General features: G+C 44.1%; 1 long non-coding RNA gene across 1 annotated transcript in view; it reads right to left on the reverse strand.

The window, feature by feature from the left end:
* Positions 1-10,280: 10,280 nt before the first annotated feature.
* LOC137532422 (uncharacterized) overlaps positions 10,281-12,390 on the reverse strand; it is a 226,063-nt gene continuing 223,953 nt past the window's right edge. The window contains exon 4 of the long non-coding RNA XR_011023925.1: positions 10,281-10,492. This is a non-coding gene — a long non-coding RNA (uncharacterized lncRNA). The remainder of the gene's footprint in view (positions 10,493-12,390) is intronic.

The raw sequence follows: 12,390 nt of genomic DNA on the forward strand, positions 1-12,390 counted from the left end.
TGTTGCCGCACTTTGCCTCAAGGTCATATGTTTGTGATTTTGTGCGCAGTGCAAACGCACAACTCACGTGTAAAATCGGCCTTACTCACTTTAAACTGAGATAGCTAATAGACTGATATTACTTATTTCATCTGCCTAAATTGCTTTAAAGGACAACCAAGGTGTAATGTGACATGATGAGATAGACATGTGTATGTACGGTGCCCAGCACACAAATAACTATGCTGTGTTCCTTTGTTTCTTTCTCTGCCTGAAAGAGTTAAACATCATTTACAGTATATTATATGCAACCAGCATTTTTTTTTTACTAGACCAGCATTGGAAGGGTTACACAGGGCTTTAAAGTTCCTGGAGATTTTTGCAGACGCATCCGAAGCTGAAATAGATACATTTTGTTTACATAAATGTATCTAAGTGTTGAATGTGACTCATCTCTCTGACTGAGAAGGAGCTTGGAGGACAACCAAAGAGTGTTTAACATTTATCAATAGATACATTCAACTAAATAGAATGTAGCAATCTGAACTTCTGCATATCTCTCCATGGAACTTTAAAACTCTGTGTTTAACCCTTCCAATGCTGGTCTAGTAAAAAAAAATGCTTTTTGTATATAATATGCTGTAAATAATATTTTAGAGCAAAGTTGAAATGCAGGGTTATATTCCGCTTTAAAGAGAAGAGGGATCATTAGAGATCAGAGTGATTGCATTTAGGGAGATTTGAAAGACATTTTGTGATAACTCCTCAAGTCAATATGAGTGTCTTGTTGCGGCAATAGCATAGAGCTAGCATAGAGTTCCTATTCAGCTATAATTTTTTACTTGCTGCAACAAGACCTAATGACCTAAGGATGTGGGACTCAGCCCACGAAAAAGTATTTTCCGGGTTCCCCATCAATTGTGCTGCTGCCCCCTCAGAAAGATCTGTAGCTGGAGCTCCAGTTGTGGGCTCCTGCGCATGTGTGGTCCTGTCCCACCACACCTCCTTGATCACATTTGTGTATCGCATGTGCAGAACACTCCCGGCAACAGGAACAACATCAAGTAGGTGTGTAGATGGGACCATGCATGTGCACTAGCCCAAAGCTGGAGCTCCAGTCTCAGATCCTTCTGAGGGGGAAGCGGCACAACGGAGGGGAGCTGGAAGACACCAGGGTATCTGATAGACTACAGGTGGATGCAAGACGCCCCAGGTAACGGAAAATCCACTTCCCCCCCCCCCCCCCCCCAATTCAGGTGTGCTTTAAATCTTATGACCGTTACTTTTCATGGATAGACTTAGAAACTGCAGAACCCTGAGATCATACACAAATATGTCAGAAAACAACCAGATGTACATGTTGAAAAATCTCACTTTTTGCCAATACATTGAGCAAAACACGAATTGGATGTTACTGTAAATACAGTTATTCTCCCTGGTGTCCTCACTGCGATTATTCAAATGCTTATTTGTTCCATTGCATGTCGAATTGTCTGGTGTTGTCTCTGTTTTGAAACGTGGTCATAGTTGTGACCAAAGCAACATATAAGGTTGTTATTTTTCAGTTATTGTGATTCAGGGGAAGAGGCTGAGACTCAAAGTACGGGAGCTGTTTCCATGCTGACCCACATGGAGATCAGAGCGGCAAGGAAAGTAATTTACAGTAATTGGATTTACCCCTCGTGTCTAACGTTGTGAGAAGTCAAGAGCAGGCTTTTGCTCCTGTTCAATATCAGTGAAGTGGATGCTTTGTGTTATGAAGACATTTAGCAATTTAGGCGTTTACTTCTCGTTATTGCACACAAGTGGTCATTTACAGGTTAATGCAACAATTTAGAGGAGAGTTGCAGTCAAAATTTTCCCTCTGCTCCAATAGATTAAACACATCATTGTAACTTTAAAGAACAAACTTTTTTTTTTTTTTACTGTACCTGAAGGGTTAACGGGTTTACTTGCATTTTCCCAGGGAGCTTTATGGCTTTGCTCATGCCATCTGTGTTGCGTTATATGCACCTCATAGTGTGTGTGCAGTGCAATGGACACTGCACCTGTGATAACATGCCTTATTTCAAAGCCTGGTCAATGTCTATGCAATTCGCACATATTTGCATGAATTTTCCACAAACGGACGCCAACATATGATTGTATGGGCAGCATGTATTAGATTGCTAAAGACTATATTACTGGATTTTCCTGTTTGATCGACTATTTAATTTGATCATTTTATCGGATCGTCAGAGAATTGATTATATTTCAATCTGCTCGATCGGTGAAAATTGGCTGATATCTGCTGGAAATTGATTTGGTCAAGCAGGATGGAAAATATCGGTTCACCGTAAAGGAATCGGCTAACGTTTACATGATTTCAGTAGTCACAGAATCGATTTTTGGCTTCAGGACATGGAGGCACAACATCATTCAGATCAAACAGTGAAGGAAAATCGCCAGGATCTCGCTTGCAGTGTGTAGACCATTAGTCAATCGACCACACTGTTTTTTAATGACTCAATAAAATCAATCACTTAAAGCGGATCCGAGATGAAAAAGCATCTATAACAAGTAACTTGTCGATATATCTTATCTAAAGTTTAGATAGTTTACACAGCAAATCTAGCTGCAAACAGCTTCAACAGTATATGATTACTTCTTCCTGTGATACAATGACAGCAGCCATGTTCTGCTTGTAAACATTACACACAGGCAAGCTGCTCTGCATCTCCACCCCTCAGCCTGTGAAAACTTCAATCCCCTCTCCTCCTCCCTCCTCCGATGTGCCTCTGAAATCTCTGGCTAGTAGCCTCTTCCTCCTCCTGCCCAGACTGAGCTCCCATAAGCCCTTGCTACATGGGTCTCAGAGTGCCAAGGCGCTGGAGAAGCTGTGGGCGAGGCTTGTTTACTTTATAGGGAATTAGGGTATTAAAACAAAACAAAAAAGTATTTGGCTTGAGGAATGCCCAACAAACTATATGTAAGAAACACAATTATGCAATGAGTAAAAGTTTATCATGGATCCACTTTAATCCCTTAATGGAAAATCAAGCATGTATGGGCACCTTAATCCTCACCTAGAGACTCAGGGCCATATGCAATTCACTTTTTCACCTGAGTTTTCTCCTAGGTGATATTTTTTAATTTGTCAATAAAATGCCTGTTAAGCCACCAGCAAGCAAGAAAATACTCAAAATAATTTTGATAGTACTTTTATACTTACTTCTCAGTACTTTTTCAGCTGAAAAGTGCTGGAAAGTTATTTTAAATAGAAGATGAAAAATTATCTCTTAGGAGAAAACACAGGAGAAAAGTGGAATTGCATATGGGCCTCAGTCTCTGCCATGTGGGCATAGTGCAGATGATGCAATCCAAGCAGCAGCAACTGCACTGCCCACAGAGCCTGAAAAATGACTCCCTCTAAACATGTGATCAACATTTCAAGCCAGGATTTGTAGCTGCAGAAGCTGATTAGAAAAGAAAACAAAAACAGTAATATTTGAGCATTCAGATTACTGAGCTATTCAATGGTATTATTATATGTCAATGTCCGGTCTGGAGATGGGTTTTATAATGTTAATAGAATGACATTCTGACTGTCATTTTTTTTCTGAGTTTGTATTGAAATGTTGATGATGTGGAGGCCCAGTATGGGGTGCAGCTCCTTGTGCAGATCTCTGGCATCTGATCCATTATTTGGTGGTGACATTACTGGAATGGTGTCACGCTGTGCTGGCTTCCTGTCACAGCACAGATAATAGGCGTACGCTTAGCTATTTCTGGCGCATCACGCTCTCCCCTCATTACCCCTCGGACGGCTGATAACCCTATCAGGGGGGACGGAGGGAATTCGGTGAGATAAACGTGTTGATGGTGGATATTATTAGTAACTGGGAAAAGGCTGAGATTCTGCTGGAAGGATCGCACATTTCTCATCCTGTGACCTCGGATTCTGCAGGTGGAAGATATCTATGGGCAATTCTGTCCGCTAGAATAGAGGCTCTAATCACTGGCGACGTGGCCGTATGTTGCGATAAAAGTATTCCCTCTCCTCCGGACCTGTCTGCTAATTGTACACCAATTATGCTCTTTTCTGGTTGGGTCAGATACGCTTTCTTACAGCTGCGGCTCACAGGGTGCTTTTTTTCTTATCAAAAGGATGCTGTACAAAGCATCCACTCCCCAAAACCAGTGGCATAGCAATAGGGGATGCAGAGGTTACGACCGCACCGGGGCCCCTGGACCAGATGGGACCACTAGGGGCCCTCCATCATCCATCTTATTAGCTTTTTATTGGTGCTATGCTGGTAATGAACACCCCTATATGTACAGTGAAGAGCGGTAATCCTTAGAAGGAACCCGAGGTGTGAGTGATATGGAGGCTGCCATATTTGTTTCCTTTTAAACAACACCAGTTACCTGGCAGCGATGATGATCTATTTGGCTGTAGTAGTATCTGAATCACACCAGAAACAAGCATGCAGATAATCCTGTCAAATATGACAATATTGTCAAACACCTGATCTGCTGCATGCTTGTTCAGGGTCTATGCCTAAATGTATTAGAGCACATGTGTCGAACTCCAGGCCTGGAGGGCCAGATCCATGCCAGTGTTTAGGATGGACTGAGAAGAATGTCTTCTACCTGATGGACCACACCTTTCCTGATTCAGACCCATCAATTCATTTGAGCTGCATCAAAAATGTGTGAGGATCTCGGCCCTTGTAGGACCGGTTTGACATACCTGTATTAGAGGCAAAGGATCAGCAGAACAGCCAGGCAACTGGTATTGCTTAAACGGAAGGTTCACGGTGGCTTTTATTTACACGTTATGAAAATATCACCTAGGAGAAAACTCAGATGAAAAATGTAATTGCATATGGACCCTGGAGAGACCAGAACATGGAGGCTGACATAACGCCAGTTGCCTGGCTGTCCTGCTGATCCTCTGCCTTTAATAGTTTCAGCCATAAAAAAATGAAGAACCACGTAGATCAGATGTTTGACAGTTTGAGGTCTGACTGGAGTAGCTGCAGGCTTGTTTCAGGTGTGTGATTCAGACACTACTGACCAGAAAGATCAGCACCACTACAAGACAACTGGTATTGTTTAAAAAGAAAGAAATATGGCCGCCACCAAGTGCTTCCTACTTTAGGTGTGCTTCAATATTTAGCAGTTTTCTGTTTTTTGATCTGGGGGGGTCATATCCATAACTTTTTATTTGGGGTCTCAAAATAAAATCAAATTTTATTAGCATCGCAAAACTTGTAAATAATACAAGAACCACAACTGGAATTGTTGGGTCTCTGAAGGTTTTTTTTTATACTATAGAAACGCTATTGATGGGAATGACCATCATCATTGGCGTATTGGTGATTGTTGTTATAATCTGCATTCTACAGATCTATGTCACACCTGTTAGTGCTGAAGGACCTACTTTTGGGCCAGTGTCTGTAGCATAACCGGTCACCATATACTACAAACAGTGGAATCTTGAGCAGATTTTGGTTTATCTGATGATATATTTTGACCCCTGTTGTGCAGATTGATGATGCTAACTAATGCTATATTTTAACTTTTGCAGTGTTAGTAAAATGTGAATGAGTTTTACACTACATCTTTATACATGGGTTGTCATTCTAACCAAGATGTAGTATTCTTTTCAGGGCCGGAGCTTCCATAGGGGCAAACTGGGCAATGGCCAAGTACCCTAGAGACTATTGAGGCCCCACGTCTGCTCCCTTTTGGCACCACTATGGGGTTAACAGTACATATTAGGTGTCACCATCAGAGGGGTGACACCCAGGAGGAGATCTCACCTGTTCTTGGGAATGATGGACCACCCAATACTGCTATCTGGGGGTGGAGGAATAAAGGCCATCTAATACTGCTATCTGGGGGTGGAGGAATAAAGGCCATCTAATACTGCTATCTGAGGAGTAGAGGAATAAAGGCCATATAATACTGCTATCTGGGGAATAAAGGCCATCTAATACTGCTATCGGGGGGGGGGGAGGAATAAAGGCCATCTAATACTGCTATCTGGTGGGTGGAGGAATAAAGGCCATCTAATACTGCTATCTGGGGGGTGGAGGCATAAAGGCCATCTAATACTGCTATCTGGGGGGTGGAGGCATAAAGGCCATCTAATACTGCTACCTGGGGGATTGAGGAATAAAGGCCATCTAATACTGCTATCTGGGGGTGGGGGACGGAGCAGTGCTTTTCAGCGCTGCTAGATTTGGGCGCAGCCGGTGCCTCCATAGACTTCAATAGGAATCACTCCTATTGAAGCGCTCAGTGAGTAACGTCGGCTCCGTCAGAAGACAGAGCCGAAGTTGCTTAAAAACATAATAATTCGGCCTCCAGCAATCGCTGGAAGCCGAATTATTTCATTCCCCCACTATCCATGTCGGCCTGGAGGGGGAATAGTAATTAAATCGGCCCGGACTTGTGCAGAAGCAGGATCAGCTATATAACGCTGTATCCTGCGCCCAAGTCTACCGGCGCCGATTTCAAATGTACGCGTGGGGGAATAAAGGCCATCTAATACTGCTATCTGGGGGGTGGAGGAATAAAGGCCATCTAATACTGCTATCTGGGGGGTGGAGGAATAAAGGCCATCTAATACTGCTATCTGGGGGGTGGAGGAATAAAGGCCATCTAATACTGCTATCTGGGGGGTGGAGGAATAAAGGCCATCTAATACTGCTATCTGGGGGGTGGAGGAATAAAGGCCATCTAATACTGCTATCTGGGGGGTGGAGGAATAAAGGCCATCTAATACTGCTATCTGGGGGGTGGAGAAATAAAGGCCATCTAATACTGCTATCTGGGGGGTGGAGGAATAAAGGCCATCTAATACTGCTATCTGGGGGGTGGAGGAATAAAGGCCCTCAAATACTGCTATCTGGGGGGTGGAGGAATAAAGGCCACCCAATACTGCTATCTGGGGGGTGGAGAAATAAAGGCCATCTAATACTGCTATCTGGGGGTGGAGGAATAAAGGCCACCCAATACTGCTATCTGAGGGGTGGAGGAATAAAGGCCACCCAATACTGCTATCTGGGGGGTGGAGGCATAAAGGCCATCTAATACTGCTATCTGGGGGGTGGAGGCATAAAGGCCATCTAATACTGCTACCTGGGGGATTGAGGAATAAAGGCCATCTAATACTGCTATCTGGGGGTGGGGGACGGAGCAGTGCTTTTCAGCGCTGCTAGATTTGGGCGCAGCCGGCGCCTCCATAGACTTCAATAGGAATCACTCCTATTGAAGCGCTCAGTGAGTAACGTCGGCTCCGCCAGAAGACAGAGCCGAAGTTGCTTAAAAACATAATAATTCGGCCTCCAGCAATCGCTGGAAGCCGAATTATTTCATTCCCCCACTATCCATGTCGGCCTGGAGGGGGAATAGTAATTAAATCGGCCCGGACTTGTGCAGAAGCAGGATCAGCTATATAACGCTGTATCCTGCGCCCAAGTCTACCGGCGCCGATTTCAAATGTACACGTGGGGGAATAAAGGCCATCTAATACTGCTATCTGGGGGGTGGAGGAATAAAGGCCATCTAATACTGCTATCTGGGGGGTGGAGGAATAAAGGCTATCTAATACTGCTATCTGGGGGGTGGAGGAATAAAGGCCATCTAATACTGCTATCTGGGGGGTGGAGGAATAAAGGCCATCTAATACTGCTATCTGGGGGGTGGAGGAATAAAGGCCATCTAATACTGCTATCTGGGGGGTGGAGGAATAAAGGCTATCTAATACTGCTATCTGGGGGGTGGAGGAATAAAGGCCATCTAATACTGCTATCTGGGGGGTGGAGGAATAAAGGCCATCTAATACTGCTATCTGGGGGGTGGAGGAATAAAGGCCATCTAATACTGCTATCTGGGGGGTGGAGGAATAAAGGCTATCTAATACTGCTATCTGGGGTTGGAGGAATAAAGGCCATCTAATACTGCTATCTGGGGGGTGGAGGAATAAAGGCCATCTAATACTGCTATCTGGGGGGTGGAGGAATAAAGGCCATCTAATACTGCTATCTGGGGGGTGGAGGAATAAAGGCCATCTAATATTGCTATCTGGGGGGTGGAGGAATAAAGGCCATCTAATACTGCTATCTGGGGGGTGGAGGAATAAAGGCCATCTAATACTGCTATCTGGGGGGTGGAGGAATAAAGGCCATCTAATACTGCTATCTGGGGGGTGGAGGAATAAAGGCCATCTAATACTGCTATCTGGGGGGTGGAGGAATAAAGGCCCTCAAATACTGCTATCTGGGGGGTGGAGGAATAAAGGCCATCTAATACTGCTATCTGGGGGGTGGAGAAATAAAGGCCATCTAATACTGCTATCTGGGGGTGGAGGAATAAAGGCCACCCAATACTGCTATCTGAGGGGTGGAGGAATAAAGGCCACCCAATACTGCTATCTGGGGGGTGGAGGAATAAAGGCCATCTAATACTGCTATCTGGTGGGTGGAGGAATAAAGGCCATCTAATACTGCTATCTGGGGGGTGGAGGCATAAAGGCCATCTAATACTGCTATCTGGGGGGTGGAGGCATAAAGGCCATCTAATACTGCTACCTGGGGGATTGAGGAATAAAGGCCATCTAATACTGCTATCTGGGGGTGGGGGACGGAGCAGTGCTTTTCAGCGCTGCTAGATTTGGGCGCAGCCGGCGCCTCCATAGACTTCAATAGGAATCACTCCTATTGAAGCGCTCAGTGAGTAACGTCGGCTCCGTCAGAAGACAGAGCCGAAGTTGCTTAAAAACATAATAATTCGGCCTCCAGCAATCGCTGGAAGCCGAATTATTTCATTCCCCCACTATCCATGTCGGCCTGGAGGGGGAATAGTAATTAAATCGGCCCGGACTTGTGCAGAAGCAGGATCAGCTATATAACGCTGTATCCTGCGCCCAAGTCTACCAGCGCCGATTTCAAATGTACGCGTGGGGGAATAAAGGCCATCTAATACTGCTATCTGGGGGGTGGAGGAATAAAGGCCATCTAATACTGCTATCTGGGGGGTGGAGGAATAAAGGCTATCTAATACTGCTATCTGGGGGGTGGAGGAATAAAGGCCATCTAATACTGCTATCTGGGGGGTGGAGGAATAAAGGCCATCTAATACTGCTATCTGGGGGGTGGAGGAATAAAGGCCATCTAATACTGCTATCTGGGGGGTGGAGGAATAAAGGCCATCTAATACTGCTATCTGGGGGGTGGAGGAATAAAGGCTATCTAATACTGCTATCTGGGGTTGGAGGAATAAAGGCCATCTAATACTGCTATCTGGGGGGTGGAGGAATAAAGGCCATCTAATACTGCTATCTGGGGAGTGGAGGAATAAAGGCCATCTAATACTGCTATCTGGGGAGTAGAGGAATAAAGGCCATCTAATATTGCTATCTGGGGGGTGGAGGAATAAAGGCTATCTAATACTGCTATCTGGGGTTGGAGGAATAAAGGCCATCTAATACTGCTATCTGGGGGGTGGAGGAATAAAGGCCATCTAATACTGCTATCTGGGGGTGGAGGAATAAAGGCTATCTAATACTGCTATCTGGGGGGTGGAGGAATAAAGGCCATCTAATACTGCTATCTGGGGGGTGGAGGAATAAAGGCCATCTAATACTGCTATCTGGGGGGTGGAGGAATAAAGGCCATCTAATACTGCTATCTGGGGGTGGAGGAATAAAGGCTATCTAATACTGCTATCTGGGGGGTGGAGGAATAAAGGCCACCCAATACTGCTATCTGGGGGGTGGAGGAATAAAGGCCATCTAATACTGCTATCTGGGGAGTAGAGGAAGAAGGGCCATCTACATCTGTTCAGTGCCCGGGGGGGGCTGGGCATCAAGGATTTTAGGTAAAATTGGGCATTTCACCTAAAGCCAACCTTGACTCTTTTGTTACACATCCGCCCATTAAATTCCATTCTAGTGTCCTTCTACCCTATTACCTTTCCCTACACCATGTAATGAGATATTAAATTGTGAGCTGTAGTCTTCAGAGAGTTCATCAGGTGTGTTTATTCATTTTATATCGCCCACATATTCCACAGCATCGCCCATCCTTCTTCACAGCAGGAATTGGATCTTTTTTCAACATGCTTTGTCTCTTCTGACCCTTTAATTCTTCCGGTGTTATTTTTAGTTGCAAACCCTCATCTGACATCTGTGACCGATGGATGTAAACGTGGGAAGGTCCGTATATAGCCCACGTTTCCCATCTCTAGTGTAGTGTTCAGGCTGCCTCCCCACAGGTTGGCAGGTAACCGATCTGCAAAGACGAGGGCTGAGCAATGATGTGTATATAAAATATAGCATAATCTCACCATCTATATATATAAGGGGGGGAAATGTATAGACTGAATACATTCAGTTCAGTCATCTGTATATTCTGGAGTGAGCTGGGATACAGGCCCGAGCCACTCCTGGGTATGGCAGCGCCCGTGTCACAGCTATTTATGCCCCTCCGGCATCATTGCTTCATCACTGAATTGTTTAATTCTGTAGAAAAAAAATGATGTAGATGAGAAAAAGCAGCAACAAAAGAGAAATGAAATGTCATATTGATGTAAAGCAACACCGCAATTCTCTCCTCTCTGCAAGAGCTGAGAGGCCTGATAATAGAGGAGAGAGAATAGACGTGTGACAGCTACTGAGAGGGGATGCAGAGGAGAGACAGCCTAGCAAGGAGAGACGCACACACACCGGATCAGAGGGAGGGAGCAACTGCAATGGACTAGAGAGACAGGGAGAGGGAGGTTGTAGAGAGAGAATGTGAGTGTGCATGTATATATCACAGAGAGACACACAAATGGGAACAGAGGGAGGGAGAGTCTGTAAGGCACTAAAGAGACAGAGGGAGGGAGGCTAGAGAGAGAGAGAAAAAGAAAGAGAGAATGTGAGTGTGCATGTATATAACAGACAGAGATGTAAAATACAAGGAGACAGACACTGTGAGAGTGTATTTATATAATAGAGAGAGAGATGGTGTATGTAAAATGCAAGAGACAGAAACATAAAGAGTGGATTTATATTATAGAGAGGTAGAGAGAGAGAGAGAGAGAGAGAGAGAGAGAGAGAGAGAGAGAGAGAGAGAGAGAGTATGTGAGTGTGCATGTACAGTATATTACAGAGAGAGAGAGATGATGTATTTAAAATACAAGGAGACAGACAGTGAAAGAGTGTATTTATATAATAGAGAGAGAGAGAGAGATGGTGTATGTAAAAGACAAGGAGAGATTTTTTTAAGTATATTAGACAGAGAAAGCATTTGTGTAGAGCAGAGGGAGTGTGTCAGAATGCATACTAAAATGGAGAGAGACGATGTATGTAAAATAATAAGAGACAGTGTACATAAAATAAAAAAGCACCGCTATAAAGGATGTGTGTAGCTTAGAGAGAGTGTTTGAGAACGCATATATATATATATATATATATCCATAGCTCCCAACAGTCCCTCTTTCGGAAGGACAGTCCCTCTTTTTGGAAGCCCTGTCCCTCTTTCCACCTCATTTGTCCCTCTTTCAGGACTTTGTCCCTTTTTCTATGTAAATATATGTATTTCTCTATTTAAAAATGTGTTTGATTGACTCTAAACTTAATTCCCATCCTTTAAATTGATATATTACTAATTTTAAATTGTTAATATGAAGGAAATGAACCTGGATAGAAAGGATGGGTGTGGTTTGAATTATAAAACAACATATTTTTCTTATAAAACCTTTATACATAGCAAAGAAATGAACAGTGCTACTTAAAAACAGATGAATGCTTACCTGCAAAAAAGTGCAGACCCCACTCATGGGATACAAATACACAATGAGCACACATACAACCTGTCTACCACTTGGAGGATGTTAGTTTCCACTAACAGCTTGCAATGCAATTTGTTAGGTACTCGTCCCTCCCACTGTCGAAGAAGTCTTTCCTCCATGGGAGGGGACCTAACACTAACTAAAACCTACCTATGCATATGCATAGCCTGGGCGCGCTACCAGTAAAATTAAGAATTGAGCAGAAAAAGTACCTAACAAATTGCATTGCAAGCTGTTAGTGGAAACTAACATCCTCCAAGTGGTAGACAGGTGTATGTGTGCTCATTGTGTATTTGTATCCCATGAGTGGGGTCTGCACTTTTTTGCAGGTAAGCATTCATCTGTTTTTAAGTAGCGCTGTTCATTTCTTTGCTATGTTTGATTTAATTCTGGTCAGCTGCTCCCACTTGTTAGTTTTTCTTTGGTGTATATGCAGAGCCTCTGTTTGGGTTCAAGGTGCGTTTGTAGTTCCTGGGGGGGCTCAGCGCATCTCTGAGCTGAGGCCATTCAGAGGCGGCCTGGTGATGCGCTGATCCCACTTTTTCTGTATAAAACCTTTATGGTATGTGTGACAGGGGTGTGGTC

Source organism: Hyperolius riggenbachi, chromosome 9 (genome assembly GCF_040937935.1).
Source record: "Hyperolius riggenbachi isolate aHypRig1 chromosome 9, aHypRig1.pri, whole genome shotgun sequence".
Taxonomy (NCBI): Eukaryota; Metazoa; Chordata; class Amphibia; order Anura; family Hyperoliidae; genus Hyperolius; species Hyperolius riggenbachi.